The 17,467-nt window shown below is 40.5% G+C and overlaps 1 protein-coding gene across 2 annotated transcripts in view; it reads left to right on the forward strand.

Moving 5' to 3' along the window:
* Positions 1–5,536: 5,536 nt before the first annotated feature.
* Positions 5,537–17,467, forward strand: part of fat2 (FAT atypical cadherin 2) — a 161,524-nt gene continuing 149,593 nt past the window's right edge. For both annotated transcript variants that reach the window (XM_060837352.1, XM_060837353.1), the window contains exon 1: positions 5,537–5,718. The gene's annotated coding sequence lies outside the window, so the exon portion shown is untranslated. The remainder of the gene's footprint in view (positions 5,719–17,467) is intronic.

The raw sequence follows: 17,467 nt of genomic DNA on the forward strand, positions 1-17,467 counted from the left end.
CAGTGACCCTTCACTGCAAAATACATTGATAATGATTGTCAATGCTGATTAAGGATGGATCAATTAACCCATTTCTCAAAATCCTCACAATATTAGTACAGTGACAATAGCTCTGAATACCATGGAAGAATGGATTGATTGGATTATGTTTTACTGGAAATTTCTCATTGCATCTGCATATATTTCCCTTGATATGCAATGGAGACAATTCTTGACTGTGAAGGTAACAGTTCTTGCTATGAAATAAATCTTGCAGTATTAAATGAATTTCACAGCATTATACTAGTTCTTGTCACATTATCAATCATAACGTTTATAATCCACGAGAAGTAAATGGAAGTAAGAATAATATCTGAACTATCATGGTGGAAGATCTGACTTTCCCTCCTACACCTGTCCTTTGATTCTCTCTTGTTAAGTAGCTCATTCAATGGTGAAGATGACGGTGCAGTATGACTCTATATCTTTGCTAATTTACCTAAGGGAGTGGTTCTTCATGTAAAAATATTGATACTGATATCAGTGGCATACCCTACCATTAACCATGACGACTGTGCTTGATCCTGTCATTACCTATTGTACAGGAATTGATGAATCAAAATGATAAGTAGAAACTTGAACACTTTTCCTCTCCTGAATCGGGTATACAAAGGCTTATTCTGGTACTTGATTCTATTGGCTTGACTGAGCAAATGACAAACTCAACATACATCAGGAATCTTCACTGTTAATTTGATTCAGTGAAGCAAAACATTTATCTACATAGGCACCAGCAGAATTCAAAATGACAATCTTCAGAAGAAAGTATAATAATATTGAAACATTTACCAGCAAAAATGTCTAACTGTTTAGCAATTTACTTGAATCTGAATTATATGCAATTGTTTCTATCTCATCTTCATTCTCTATTTCTAAAGGCTAAGCAGAACATCCTTTATGTGACCATTGACATTAGCACTACATCATCACCACCAAACGAAATATAAAGGACAAAATGTAGTATATTTAGATGACTGTCAATCTAGATTTCTGGCAATATGGTGTAGTTGTCTCTGGGGTCTTGGCAGACACAGCTTCATTGTATCAAGATATCTTTTCATTGCTGTTCAAGAGGATTTCAACAGGATTTAACAGCATTTTGCTGTTGTAAATAGTCCTCATAATCTTTCCAGGCATTATTATTGTATACTACAATTAATTTATGCCAATTAGAAGCAAATTGAAAAAAGCATTAAAGCAAATTGCAATTAGTTAATATTCTCAAGATTAATAAACTGAAAGTGTGCATCTATGTGTGCTTCATCAATGTTACAGTTTTTTTTAAAATCAGGTTTATTTAATCTATACAATAGGGCTTACATTTGCTTACCATTTCCACATGTTTGGTCAATAATAGAAATTCCACATCTTCTGACTATTCTACACAATTAATATTATGGGATATCTTCTTAAATCTTCACTATTGTTACTGAACCACTGGCCTGTGGAAACATTTTCTCTTTATTTGCTCAATTAAAACCCCATATAATTTCAAACTACTCAACTAAATCTATCCAGAACGTTCTCAATTTCACATTACATCAGTTACTGCTATTATGAAGGTTTTTTTTAAGGTTTTAGGTTTCAAGAGTGGTGGTAAAAATGGATTTGCTTCGCGATTTTGGAACTATCTGGATTTTTTTTCAGGGGAATCAATGGACTAACATTGGAACATTGATTCAAATAATGTACTTCTGAGAAATCTCATGACTTCAGCCAATTGTTTGGATTGGCTTCTTAGAAATTACTTGCCTGGGTTTTATGGCTGCCTTGTTTGAAACATTTTACTTGGAAGTTATTTAATTTTTAGTTGGAGTAAATGCCTATTAAGGAAAGCTGCCCTGTTCACTTCTCTCCTGTTTTTGAAATGACCTTGCCAGGAATCCATTTTGAAACCTGATTATCCCCTTGAAGAGCCATGCCAAGACATCTTGATGTAATGTTTCCTGAGCAAGTTGTGGCTCCCAAGACCTCAGAGACAACTGCACTCATCATGAGAATGCTAGATTGACAGTCATCAGAACATTTCCACACTTTATCAATTTAACCCTGAAACACTTGGGGTTGTTGTGGTAGTGCTTGTCACTGAACAAGTAATCCACTCAGAACCCATGGCCTGTGTTTTGAGGCCATAAGTTCAATTCCAATATTGCATGTAACCATGTTCATTTTTGTAAAAAAATTCTGGTTTATTGATGTCCTTTAGGGAAGAAAATCTGTCATACTCGTCTGGTCAACATGTGAATCTAGATCCACAGTAATGTGGTTAACTCTTAAAATCCCTCTGGGCAATTAGGCGTGGGCAATAGATCCTGGCCTGGTCTGCAAATCCCGCATCTCACGAATGAATGATTGAAAAATGACCAACAATTTTAGATCAAAAGTGTCTTTGTTCATCCCAAGATGAATCTCTGTAGAGAGAAATTCATTCTCCTTTTACCTGGTGTGAGGTTTTTGGTTAGTTAGAAGGGTTTGCATTTATATTTTCATAATATAAACTGTGCTAAGCAGTTTTGCACCTCCATCAAGTAAGTTTTGTTTTATAATAAATCAATAATTTTGTTGCTTTTTGAGGAAGAATAGAATCACAAATTGGATTTTAACCTACTTCTGAGTCAATTGAATCTATTGGGAAGCCAGTGAGGCATTATAACGTGAATTTGAAAAGAGAAAGCATTTTTGTAGTGGAGGCTTGAAAAAGCAGGACTGTTTCGTCAAGAACACATGAAGAATGCATTAGCCTCTGCTGCACGAGACTACTACCACCACCACACCCCCTTATGCCCCGGGGTTCATGAGCTTCAGAAGACCAGCTTTCCTCACCCTCCCTGAACCAAAGTGATTGTCAACAATTGTCTTTGTCTGTATTGTTTTAGTCATGCAGTGTCAGTGTCAGATTATCAGGTACTGTGTAGAAAGCTTCAGTGTAATTATTTTTAATAATCATGTTCAGGCATGTCATGACACACCTCTGAACCAGATGGGACTTGAACCTAGATTCTTCTGCCCCAGAGGGAGGGACACTACCAGCATGCCACAAGACCCACCCTTCATCTTCTGGCAAGTGGTCTCTCTGACACCCATTTTTCACTTGCTGCTGTCAGCCAGTTACCACTTTCTGCTGGAAACCTCCCGTGTAGGAAAAGAGAAGGATTGAGACAGAAGAGTTTTACTTGTAAATTATTATTTTCCAATTTCCACCCCTGGTGACATTCTTCTTCTGATGATCCAGACTCCTGCTACACTGTGATTTCACTAAGACTGGCAGCCAGCTTGGTACCTTGTTCAAATAGCCATCCTTTACGTAAGAGTTATTCTGTCCCTTTTAATGAAATGTTCTTCTAATCCCATTTTCCAGCACATAACCCACAGCCTTGACATTACAAGTGTACATCTAATTCTTAATTCTAATACTTGTTAAATGTTATGAGAGTTTTTGCTTCTACCATCTTTACAGGTCGTGAGTAGCAGATTCCCTATGGTTTCTTTCTCACATCCCCTCTAAATCTCCTGCCCATTACCTTAAATTCATGCCCAGATCATTCTTCTTATCATTTCCCGACAAAGGGAAATGTTTCTTCCCACCTACGCATCTCATAACTTTACACATCTCAGTCATGTCCCCACTTAGTCTCCAGTGCTCTAAGGAAAATAACTCCAGCCTCTCCAGTTTTTATTCAATATTAAAGCTCTCCAGCCTAGGCAACATCCTGTTAAATCCCCTGTGACCCTCTCCAGTGCAATCACATCCCTGCTATAACCTGGATTCCAGAACTGCACACAATACTCTAGCTGTGGTATTATCAATATTTTATACAGTTCTAATATCACCTCTTTGTTCTTAAAGTATGTGTCTCAGCTGATAAGGGCATGTTTTCCCAATGCCTTCTTAACCAATTTAGCTATCTGTTCCACTACCTTATGTGTACATGCACACCAAATCTAATCATGGCCTTAACGAGCTTTCTTATAGTTTCCAACTTGCATATAATTCTCAAGAGTGGGAATATTGGCTGATACTTCCAGCCTTGCTCGCCTGGAGATATTGACTCAGAGTAATCATTACGGAGAACATTGGGAATGTTCATTGTCACTTTCCTAACCCTCAATGGTTCAGTAAAGAGACCCCTCATTTAACATTTCCCTTTTTACTCTTATGTAATCAGAGCATCTTTTTAAGAGTATGTTTTCTTGATTCACATTTGTTTTCCAGATGAGCATCGTGCATTGTGCATCATCCCATGTTAAAGCCATCTGACATCAGGATCTGATTAGCGCTTAGAGAATTCAGAGTGAGAGAGATAAAGTGAGAGACTTGGAATTACCAGGTAATAGCTCAAGGAAATGTACTTTGTTGCTCCAGGTAGAGGTATTTGACTCTCTGGATTTGCTCAGTGACTATTTGCAAAGGAGCAGTTGTGTTTTGCTCTACATTAGAGAAAAGTCTGAAGAGTTAGGAATGTTTTAAGTCAAAATTCTTGAGCAAAATGGTCATTTTACATTATTATCTAAAGTCTGGAATTTCTTTCCAGGAAAGTAAGTAAACCTAAAATAACAAATTAGCAACAGCAATATACCAAGGAGAATTTACTTGCATGGTTGAAACAATGTTTTTTGTGTGTTCTGTGAAAATTTTTATTTACATTAATAGCAATCATATATTCAGCATTGTACTTTTTAGATTACTTACAGTGTGGAAACAGGCCCTTTGACCCACCAAAGCACAACCCACCCATACATTTACCCCTTTGCATGACCAATTCACCTAACCTGCACATTTTTGGACTGTGGCAGGAAAGCAGAGCACCCGGAGGAAACCCGCAGAGAATGTGCAAACTCCACACAGTCAGTCGCCTGAGGCAGGAATTGAACCCGGGTCTCTGGCACTGTGAGGCAGCAGAGCTAACCACTGTGCAAGCGTGCAAATTATTTCAGCTAGGAATGCACAATGCTACAAATGTATGGGACTTATACATTAGTCTTTCTGCGCAAGATAATATCCATTCCCTTTAACATTACTCTCTGTATTCTCACCAAAAGCCATTTCACTGATTCTGGGTAGTGGAACCAAAACGTTAACCCACAAGCTAGAAGGGTCACTGTGCCCTCCAATCTGTTCTACCATCAAGTAGATTCATCTGTACTTCAGGCACCTAGATTCCACATTGGACAGTCAGTTTACCCACGAAACTATTATTGGGGTTTTTTAGTGCATTGGACCATTTCATCAAGAAAGGTTATCGGAAACAACTGACTTTACTAATCTAACAAAAAGAAAGGTTGTTCCTGGAGCGAGAATTCTCGCTTTAAAAACAAACCTGTTGATTAGCTTATATATACATTTTGAGTTGCAGTGTTTCATGCACCAATGAAGATTGCCTGGCAGGAGCTGGCTCCCCTCCAGGTTTGACGAAGTTCCTGGAGGTTCCAGGTTTTGCATCTTGAGGTAAGCTCTTCCCATGACAGTCAGTGCAAGGGGCTCGGCGTTCAAGCGAAAGTCTCGGGAACACTCGGAGAAGTGAGGCGTGGGCGGGCCAGCACCAAGGGCTCTTTTTCTCATTCATCAAAGATGAGAGTGAACGCTGCTGGCCGTCTGGAGTGCTGAGGGGCTGGGAGACGCGAGGATTTCAGGCTCGCATATTCCTGCTCACGGACATTCCAGGAAGGAGTTTGAACCAGGTAAGCAGTAACATTGTCAGATAGCCGAAAGTTGTCATTGCTGCCCCATGCTCAGACATGTGGGCTTTTCGGGAGCTCTGCTGGTCAGCTAAACTTTAGGAACGGGCGGTTGTTGCTGGACATTAATCGAAGCCGCATTGAGACAGCGGCTCCATTGAAAGTGTGTTCTGTGCAACTTGGGATTCAATTAACTTACCTCAGTGTATCGAACTGGACGAAAGAACAATAACGAAACTATATTTTCTTGCAAGGATATTTCAGTGTAATCTGACTCAAAGCAAGTGCAGCTCAAAAAACGAATTTTGAAATATATAGGGAGTTGGATTTAAAGTTCGAATCTCGAGCGGTCGTCAAAGGAGGCGGGGATCAGTCAGTCCATGTGTTCCGAGATCCAGAGAGGTCTAGCAGTAGAAAGGTGGGGGATGTGACTCTGGGCGAGTTTTGCTTCCAACTAAAAAAAAGTCTCATTTAATTTCTGTCACTAAACTGGTTAGTTTGTGATTGTGTGACCGTCAGCTCCCGCACTGCACCAACCTAGGGTTACCAAGTGCAAAAATTGAATTCCAACGCGATTAGTTGGCATCGAAACCTTGCACTCGCTCACCAGTTTCCCACGAACAGACAGAAGCCAAGGTAAAAACAAGGGCTGCAGATGCTGGAAACCAGAGTCTAGATTAGAGTGGCGCTGGAAAAGCACAGCAGGTCAGGGCAGCATCCGAGGAGCCGGAAAATCGACGTTTCGCAAAAGCCCTTCACCCTACTCTACACTTACTCTGTGGACGATTTGGAGAAGGCGCTGTTGCCCATAACTGTGCTTTCTGCAAACTGCTCAAACTGAAGTTTAACCTGAATTAACTCGAGTTGATGAGTTATCTCTATCTCTTTTCACTGAATTCATCCTTGCTTAAAGCTCCGTCACCTGAGCTTCTGAATTGAAAATGATAAACTCGTGAAAAATTAAATCAGAATATACATATGAATAAAACTAATGCAATAAAGCAAGGGATATTCTTGGGGTTACCAGGGATCAAGAGAATCCTCATAACAGCATGATATTTCTGTTTTTCTAATGTTGAATTGTTCCCCAGGTGCAGTGAAGTTTTATCCTGAATCATATAATAGAGTACTGGGTAAATACATAACAAGGACTTGAACAAATATATTTTTGAAAACAAAAATGTGTCCTGTTAAAATATAAGCAAGAAACATTTCCCATGTTTTTGCAAATGAGTGTTGTCAAGCTTTTGGGAAAGATGCCTTAATACAACATTATCAGCACCTTTGGGAGCAGTGAGTTTCCTTCTTGAGATTTAAAATGTTTAAATTAATTTTCTTTCATAACTGGCAAGGCGATAATCTGTTACCCATTCCCAAATTCTGTGAGAACTGATTGGTTTGTTCGGCCTTTTGAGGGGGCAATGAGAATCGATACTTTGCCTGGGGTCTGAAAGTCAGACAATGTAAGGACGTAATATTCCATTCCCTAAAGAACATTTGTCAATCAGATGGGTCTGAATGACAAATTGGTATTAACTTCCTTCACTCACTTACTGAGACAGCTTTCAATCCCAGATTCACAAACTAAACTCAAACTTCCCAACATGCTATGTTGGGACTGTGTTGAGAATTAGAGTCATAGAGATGTACAGCACAGAAGTGGACCCTTCGGTCCAACTCGTCCATGCCAACCAGATATCCCAACTCAATCTAGTCCCATTTGCCAGAACTTGGCCCATATACCTCTAAACTCTTTCTGTACATATACTCATCCAGATACTTTTTAAATGTCATAGTTGTACCAGCCTCCACCACTTCCTCTGGCAGCTCATTCCATACACACACCACCATCTCTTGAAAAAGTTGTTCCTTAGGTCTCTTTTCTATCTTTCCCTTCTCATCCTCTAGTTCTGGACTCCACCACCCCAGGGAAAATATGTTTCTATTTATTCTATTCATGCCCCTAACGATTTTATAACCCTCTATAAAGTCACATCTCAGCCTCCAGTGCTCCAGGGAAAACAACTTCAGCCTGTTCAGCCTCTTCCTAGAGCTCAAATCCTCCAACCCTGGCAACATCCTTTTAAATCTTTTCTGAACCATTTCAAGTTTCACAACATTCTTCTAATACGAAGGAATCTAGAATTGCATGCAATATTCCAAAAGTGGCGTAACCAATGTCCTGTATAGCTGCAACATGACCTCCCAACTCCTAAACTCAGTGCTCTAACCAATAAAGGAAAGCATACCAAACGCCTTCTTCACTATTCTATCTATCTGCGACTCTACTTTCAAGGAGCTATGAACCTGCACTGCAAGGTCTCTTTCTCAGCAATATTCCCCAGGACCTTACCATTAAGGGCAGCATGGTGGCTCAATGGTTAGCACTGCTGTCTCACAGCACCAAGGTCCCAGGTCTGATTCTAGCCTTGGGTGACTGTCTGTGTGGAGTTTGCACATTCTACCCGTGTCTGTGTGGGTTTCCTCCAGATGCTCCAGTTTCTTCCCACAGTCCAAACGTGCAGGCCAGGTGAATTGGCTATGCTAAATTGCCCATCATGTTAGATGCATTAGTCAGAGGGAAATGGTGCTGGGTGGGTTACTCTTCGGAGGGTCAATGTGGACTTGTTGGGGCTGAAGGGCCTGTTTCTACACTGCAGGGAGTCTCATCTAAAAGTGTATAAGTCCTGCTTTGATTTGCTTTTCCAAAAGGCAGCACCTCACATTTATCTAAATTAAATTCCATCTGCCACTCCTCAGCCCATTGGCCCATCTGATCAAGATCCCATTATACTCTGAGGTAACCTTCTTTGCTATCCACTGCACCTCCAAATTTGATGTCATCTGCAAACTTACTAACTATCCCTCATTTGTTCATATCCAAATCATTTCCAGAGGAACCTCAAGGATCAAAAATCTCACTATCCTGATAGAAACATTACATCAAAGACGTGTTTCAACATTGAGTGCGTCTTTTGCTTATAATGATTAAAAGTGAATTTGGCTTCCTGGACTGCTACCGAGAACAGTCCTGGACATAGATGGGAGCCCAACCACCATCTCCAGATGACTGACTGCCCACCCTCTCTCTCTCCCCACACTTTCCCTGGAGCTCTACACAGGGGTATACTCTAAATCCCCTTTCCCCAGATAATCTCTCCAATATTGTTCTGTACGTGGTATAAGTGGAACCTGTCAAAAAGTTGCAGTAAAAAGTTATGTGTGTGGCTGCATGTGTGTGTGTTATTTTGTGACTCATCCCCAAAGGCAGCAGCAGTCTTACTGTTGGTGTCCAGTCTGGCTGTCCCAGAGAGGGGTTGGAGGTGGACAAGGGGGGGATAGGGCAGATGGAGGGCTGGGGGCTCGCAAGCGGTGTGATGCTGAATGGGGAGTGGATTTAACAAGTGCTCACTGTTTCAATCCCATTTAACTGATGGGGGTGGGGGGAAGGCTTCAGTGGTGCTGCTGGTCCCTTACACACAAATATCTGTCTCTGCTCAGAAACAAACTCTGAGACAGAGGGAACAAGGCAGGCAGAGCGAGGAAAAAGGAAACTTCAGAAAACTCGAAGCCCCAGAGAAGAGGCATTGAATCGATGAACTGAATAATCAATTATCAGAATGAAATAGTGCCCATGTTGTTCAGATAATTGAGGTTCCTCTGTATATAAATGAGGAAATGTAGAGGACCCAGCACCGATCCTTGTGGCACTCCACTGGTCACAGGCCTCCAGTCTGAAAAGCAACCCACCATTACCACCCTCTGTCTTCTGCCTTCGAGCAAATTCTGTATCAAATGAGTCGTTCTCCCTGTGTTCCATGAGATCTAACCTTGCTAAACAGTCTTCCATGGCGAACGCCTTACTGGTCCATATAGATCATGACTACCTCTTTGCCCTCAAGAATCCTCTTTGTTACTTCTTCAAAGACTCAATCAAGTTTGTGAGACTTGATTTCCCATGCATAAAGCCATGCTGACTATCCTGAATCTGCCCTTGGCTTTCCAAATACATGTAAATCCTTTCCCTCAGGATTCTCTCCAATAACTTGCCAACCACCGATATCAGGCTCACCAGTCTATAGTTCTTTGGCTTTTCCTTACCACCTTTCTTTAATAGAGGCACCACGTTAGCCAACCTCCAGTCTTCTGGCACCTCACCTGTGACTATCGATGATACAAATATCTCAGCAAGGGGCCCAGCAATCACTACCCTAGCTTCCCACAGAGTTCTGTGTTACACCTGTTCAGATCCTGGGGATTTATCCACTTTTATGCATTTCAAGACATCCAGCACCTGGATATCTTGAAACGCATAATATGGACATTTTTCAAGATGTCACCATCTATTTCCCCACATTCTATATTTTCCATGTCCTTCTCCGCAGTGAACATTGATGCAAAATACTCATTTAGTATTCCCTCATCTCCCGCGGCTCCACACATAACTGCCTTGCTGATCTTCGAGTGGCCCCATTTTCTTCCTTCGTTACCCTTTTGTCCTGAATGTATTTATAAAATCCCTTTGGATTCTCCTTAATCCTATTTGCCAAAGCTATCTCATGTCCCCTTTTTGCCCTCCTGATTTGTCTCTTAAGTATACTTCTATTGCCTTTATACTCTTCTGAGGATTCACTCAATTCCGTCTTTTTCTTAACCAAAACCTCATAGACAGTGTCTCTGGGTTACTATCCAGTGATGTCACCAAAATGATATAAACTTGTTTTCAAAACATAGTCCATTGAAGAAAATTGTAAGTTCCTTTTACAATGGTAGTTAATTCCCCTTCACCATGAAAAATAGTGGTAAATGGCAAGACTTGATGGAAGAGATAGTTGGTCGTGTGACATGTTGAAGCCTCAGGGTGTGTACTTCTGTTAATGATCGTCCATATGCCAAAGTATCTTAGCTGTGCATTCATGCAGGTTTGCCAATTGAAAGCCAATCACAGCCCTACTTACTAAGCAAAGACAAACCCTTACCCTCACTGTGCAAACCAGCTACTGAGGTTTTGGAGCCTTATGTTGAGGTTTTTGATGAGTAACTACTGAGATTAGAGGGAATGCTTCATGTAATTATTTTGCAATGGTGCATGAAAGACAGCAAGTGTGGGAAGATCCAAGAAAAGTCATGGTGACATGGGTAAAAGGTAGAGAGAAAAATGCTTCAAAGTTCAGGCTGAATGACAACAAAAATGTGAAATTTAACAGGTTGCAGATCTCACAGTGTCAAATACTACTTCTTTGTTGCATAGTGCTCCAACAATCATTAGAATGTTTGCTCCAAGTGCCTAGGATAAACAGAATATCCCAGTGCTGTCCAAGATTTCTAGCCTTCCTTCTTGATGTGTGTGTTTCACACTTGCAAAAGAACTGTGCTAAATCCTGTTGAAAGCCCCACAGTTTGCTTGTAAATACACTGACTCCTCAGTCAGGTCATGGTGTGAATTAGCTATTGAGATTTTGGAACCTTGTGCTGAGGTTTTACCTTGGTGGATATTAGCATCAGTGGAATGTTTCATGGGATGTAGACAAACTGCTATAGCTGAGCAAATTACTGATTATTTCAAAATAGTCACTAACATCCTTTAAGAAGGTTGCAGCATTGATTGATATTGATTCCGGACTCAGCTAGATTTGAGTTTCTAAGGTCTAAATTAAATATTCAATAGAATAACACTTGTGAAATTTTGCATTCAGCAGTAGTTTGATCCATGCTAACAACAAGAAAACTAAAATATTAATATTTATCTACATCTGCAAAATGCCATGTGTCATAGATTGTCAATGATAGCAAGGGGAGAATGACACAAGATGGTGAGATAAACGATGTATCAATAATATCTAGCTGTTGGGTGTAATATTAAAAACAGAGAGTGCTGAGAAAACTCAACAGTTCTGACAGCATCCGTGAAGAGAGAAACAGAGTTAATGTTTCATGTCTTCAGAACGTTAGCTAGAATAGACATTGCCCTGAAGTGTTAACTGGATATTGAGTAATGTGAAATGGAAATTGTTTTCTCTTTCTTGCCAATTTTGGATCTAAAATGGAAAGTAGAGATTCCCATACTGATTGTAGTATTGTGCGTAGTTGCTCCTTGGCTGTGCATTAAGCCTCAGATTTTCTAGTGGCAGTACATGCTGTCCCAGGATGATCACACACTACAAAATACAAAGATACACAACATAGACTGGGCGCAAGAAAGACTGATCAATGTAATTATGGATAACAATAGCATTGTGTTTATGAAGAGGAAACATAAAATTTGTGCATGATGTTTTTATGAAATGTTGCGTATGAAAGGCTAAAGACCTTGACGACATTCTGGCAATAGTATCAATGACTTGTATTCCAGAACTTGCCATAATACAGCTATAACACTGGCACATACCTGATAATGTGGAAAATTGCCTAGGTATGTACTGTACACAAAAAGGACAGCACAAATCCAACCTGACCAATTACCACTCCACCATCTTAGTCTCAATCCACAGTAAAGTGGTGGAAGGGATTATTAACAGTACTATCAAGCAGCACATGCTTAGCAATAACCTCAATTAGTGTTTTGCCATAACCACACAGTGCCTGGTCTCACTGCAGCCTTGGTTCAAACATGAACAAAAGAGATTAACTGCAGAAGGAAGGTGAGAGTGACTGCCCTTGAAATCAGGGCTACATTTTACCAAATGTGGCATCAAGGAATCCTAGCAAAACTAGCAGCACGCAAATTTGAATTGGGGAAAAAACTCTCTATTGGTTTTAGTCATGTTTAGCATAAAGGAAGTTGGCTATGGTTTTTGAACATCCATCATTTCAACTCCAGGACCTCTCTACAGGACATCCTCAGAATAGTGTCCTTGGCCCAAACATCTTCAGCTTTTGCAATGAACTTCCCTTTATTATAAGGTCAGAAACTGATGATCACGCAATATTTAATAGTATTTGTGACTCTTCTGATACCAAAGCAGTCAATGTCTAATTGCAACAAAACCTGGGCAATATTAAATTGTGCGCTGTCAAGTGGTATGTAAAGCCTGTGCCACACAAGTGCCAGGCAATGACCATTTCCAACAAGACAATTTGAACATTACTCCTGAACAGTCAATGGTATTATCATCATTGAAACCCCCATTATCAACATTTTAGGGGAATTACTATTTATTCAAATTTATCGCACAATAATTAATTACATGTTGAAACAAATCATTTACATCTTGTAAATATAATTTATTGCCCATTCCTGTAATTAAATTCTCTTGTGTACTCCTCCCTATCTTCATCTCAACATTGGCAATTATGTCTTTAGATATCGAGAGCAGAGGGCTGAGGTAAGCTGACTGAGTGCAGGTGACTAAGAAAAATTCTGTCAATGGTCAAGTGCATTGATCTGCTGTCCAAATGATGATTGCCATGAAGGCAATAGGAGAGTGGGAGGAGTTGGGTGGCTTGGATAGTAATCTTGCCCACAACAATAATGAGGCCATTTAAGGAACTCTTTCAGACCTTGACATTCTTTCCAAAGTTTTCATAGGCGCATTTATTTATTACAGACCAACTAGCTCAAAGATTGCAAGAACAGGGCCATTGATATTTTGACTGAAGAATGCAACTTATAAGACTGAGTAAAGAGTTTTAGTGGAATAGAGTGAGCCTATTTCATCACAAAAAAGTCAAAAAGATGCTTACAAATATTCACATTCTCACCCTTTCCCAGGTTTCACATCACCATCTCCCTCTGAAATATGAAAAGTCAGCATGTTTCATTTGTCCTACTTTAAAAATTACTGTCAAAACAGCAGGCACTGTAATATCTACTGAAGACAGTGAGAAGGCAACCTGTTTTTCCAAATGCCCACTGCTGCTTCGTCTACTCCCCCCGCCCCCCCCCGCCCCACGAATTGATGTGAAGTCTCAACTCTGACTAAATTTGCACCTTGCCTTCAGCAACAGGTTTTTATTTCCTGCCCAAAGAGCATTCACAACCCCCAAAAAAAACTCAATTCAAATTTCCACTGTGTAGATCTGTCCCCTAATCTCTTTCTTAAACTCGTCTATCCTTTCTCTTTTAAAACTTGCTTTTAAGATCTTTAAATTGCCCTCCTTCAACTAGGAGTCAGCCCACAGATTGCTTCTCCTTTAGCTCAACAGGAGCTTTCCTTGGACATTTATTGAGTGCAATGGAACATGTTCCTAATTTCAGTGATGCCGCACAAACATAGACTTTGTCATGATGGCTATGTGAATAATTTTAGGTATCTACTTTCAAAAGGGCACTACTGCATTATTGGGAAAAGTGGGAATTCTTAAGGATTTCTGAGGGAAGGAGGAGCGAAAAACGTATCAAATTGCATTTGGTTGCACTGGAGGAAAGGGGACACAAAGGCAACCTGCTATCCCTTAGCATGGCTGGAGAAGGCAATTAAACTGGGTATTTGCCTCAGGCACAACCAACCCAAGTGCAATAGGTATGGAAACTGGCCTTCTAGATAACACAGTTAATATTAAATCAGGTTAAATTCTTTACAAAGGAGCTGGATAAACATTTGTTAGAGACCAAGATTGAAAATATAAGGACAAAAGCGTTGGCTAGAAATTAAATGCTCAATGAAACTTGCCAGTATGTGCAACACGTGAGATCGAACCAGTTCCATTGAATTTTCTGTATTGTAATAATGTGATTTTTCCATGTGAATTATTTTGAGTGACATGCTTGAGTGTTGCTGGCACTTCTTCATTCATTCATGAAATGTGAGCATCACTGTCTAGGCCAGCACTTATTGCCTATCCCTAACTGCCCTGGAGAAGATGGTGCTGAACCATTACAATACATGTGATGATGGAGGGACACCCATCACACACTTCTTTAATGGAGGGACTGAACTTTTAGAGTGATGGTTAGGTACTGGTCCATTGGTCCACAGGAGTTAAATCATGAGAAACCTGCACAGAGTTCCAGGGTCTTGTATCCCTGTTGGTTATATCATGCACCTATTTAAGTACTGGTCAGTGGTTGATAATAGGTCATTCAGTGGTGTAATGCTATTGGACATCAAGGCGAGATAGTTAGATTCTCTCTTGTAGGAGAGAATCAGACTGGACACTTGTAGAGTATGAATAGTACATGTCAGTTATCTACTTGAATCCATATATCATCCAGGTGTTGAAGTCAGTCTTATATTTCCTGGAATAGGCAATTGAGAATGGTCAAATGGGTCAGTCTTTATGCTTTGGACCTCTGTCCAATGACTCATGTTGAAAAGTTTGTTAGTGTGTGTGTGTGAAATGTGAGATTGGAAAAGTGCTGAGGGAAATCTGCATGAAGATTTTGCTCTTTTGCCATATTTTACAGGTTGCACCATATTTGCTTGTGACATTATGTAGTAATAGCAGTCCTAGGTAAAATAGTCAGACAAAAATGTTCTTTTGATATGCTCTGATGTTCTGCGATTTTACTGAAATTAGTAAAAAGAATTGTACAGTACATCAGAGGAATATCTGTATTGCAAAAGGGGTTCAGGAAATCCAAATCCAATTCTAAAGTGGTTTTGTGAATCTCTCCCTTCTGAAGCCTACTGTTCTTTAGCAGACCAGTTAGTTGCTGCACTTCTTTTAATTGACTAGGAACTCCTTTTGAATGAGCCTCTCCCTATGTTTTAAACCTGATATGTCTGTTTTCTGTAGTTTAGCTGGCAGGCTGCAAGAACATGTGCATACATGTCTTCAGCAAACCAAAAAGTACAGAGGGTGGAGCATTATTGCTGCAAGTATTCAAGTCTACATCGGCAGAGCACTGAAGAAAATTGTCAGCCACCTCAGAAAGTTTTGAATCTAATTCTAACAAGGGGAAGGATGATTATCAATGATACAGCAAGGAAATGAGAAAGATGATAATCAAGGTGAAAACTAACATGTAGGAATATGATACAATAAAAAGTACTCATTAGAAAGGCATGGCTAGCATATTTAGTACTGAGATAAAATAATGAACTTGCCAGAAAGATGCAGCAGGAAATTTGGCAACAAACTGGGAAAAAAAAACTTCCAGTCATATAGTCTTTCACAATCACAAAATCACAAAGCAAAAATCAACAGCAACAAATGGGATGAAAAATCATAGGGTCGAAAAAAAACTGCTCATTTATAAGTACTGACCACCTTTACCTGTTTGTGGTACTGGCTGTGAGGGCAATGATATTCTGTCTGATTTGTTGGCTCTTGTTTTCACACGTATTAGTGACACTGGATTCTCCAAATGGCCAACATAGAAGAGAATTCTAGAGGTCAAAGGGTTTCAGATTCCGGCCCTGGTTTGAATTGAGGTAGATGATTTCAATAGGGGTAAGAGTAGTCCGTGCTGCAGTTGGATCAAAGTTAGGAACAGTCGTGGGATGGAGAGGGAACATTGGCTATGGGCTCCTTCCCTGACTGTTAACTTTAGGTGGAAGATGTTTATGTGTGGACATTGAATGAGGCCCCTTTGATATGAGACTGTGATAACTTCACTTTGGAAAAACATGCTCACACTTGCCATGAGGGGGACCTTAGGAATTACTGCCTGAGGGTGATAGCAGATGGCAGTTTCCTCCCATTGAAATGTACCTGAGCTTGAGCTGACACCTTTATCAAATCAGGGAAGAAAACTTTGAGGGGCAAAGATTATCCTGATTGCCTTAGAGCTTGGCTAAAGTGGAGTAAGTGAGAATTTCCAAATGTTTTGCCTACTCCTGGCATTTAACAAATTATAGGAAATCCAATTTAAGTAGTACATTAATAGTATTATTTAAATGTTTCCTTCCTCAAATCCTATCCCACTGTCACCTGAATCTTGTTCTTTTAAGTGTGAGCAGTTTTGCACAGTATAACAGTGGTACAAAAGAATAAGGATTTGAGAGTTGTGGTTAGATAGTGAGTCACCCAGCTCAGTCAGGGGAGTGTCAACAATACTTAACTGTTCGTTAGCAACGCACATGATTACCTATTCTATTTGGCAGGAGCTGTGGTATCTCCCCAGATGACCACTCCTGGTATGTTGCGTACTTACCACCTCTCCCTGTATGTGGTTCTGGGTAAGCTGCGTCTGCACAGTTCTTAACAGTTGTCTGAACATGGCTATCAGGGAAATTTAATGCACCCTTTTGTGGACAAGGATCTGAAGATCCTGTTGGATGGGATGTCACATAGATGGGATACCTTCATCTGCAGGACCAGCAGTGGAGGCCCGTGACACCAAACCATGCCAGCAAGCTCTGAGCTAGCCACCCAGATTAAAGCAGTCTCAACCATTTGGTGGAATCCACATCTGTGTACGGAGACTGTCAATGACCCCATTCTGCTGGTATAATTGCCACCATTCTCTCTTCGAATACTCATAATTCACTCTCAGTACTACCATACCCACTGCCACCAAGGACTATATAGCTGTCAATATAGCCTGTAACATCTTTCCTGACTCCCTGGAACCCACCTTAACCCGCAGCACCACTAACCCTGCTGCCTACTTACTCGCTTTGGACATCTTCCCATCTATACCAAAAGTAACAGATATGTCACTCACTTTCATCTCCCTTAAAACCTGCCTCACTTTCATTCCATGCGGAAAACAGCACAGAATAGGGCAGAAAGGATCAAGACAGGTGCTGGGCTGCCTGACATTCGGCTCCTCACCCGCTTCAGTGGATAGCATCCTCCAAGCGACTGACTGGCTACGGGACTGGTATTGGATGCTGCCCTAGACTTATTGTTACCAGCCCCTGAT

The sequence above is a fragment of the Hemiscyllium ocellatum genome, chromosome 16, assembly GCF_020745735.1.
Source record: "Hemiscyllium ocellatum isolate sHemOce1 chromosome 16, sHemOce1.pat.X.cur, whole genome shotgun sequence".
Taxonomy (NCBI): domain Eukaryota; kingdom Metazoa; phylum Chordata; class Chondrichthyes; order Orectolobiformes; family Hemiscylliidae; genus Hemiscyllium; species Hemiscyllium ocellatum.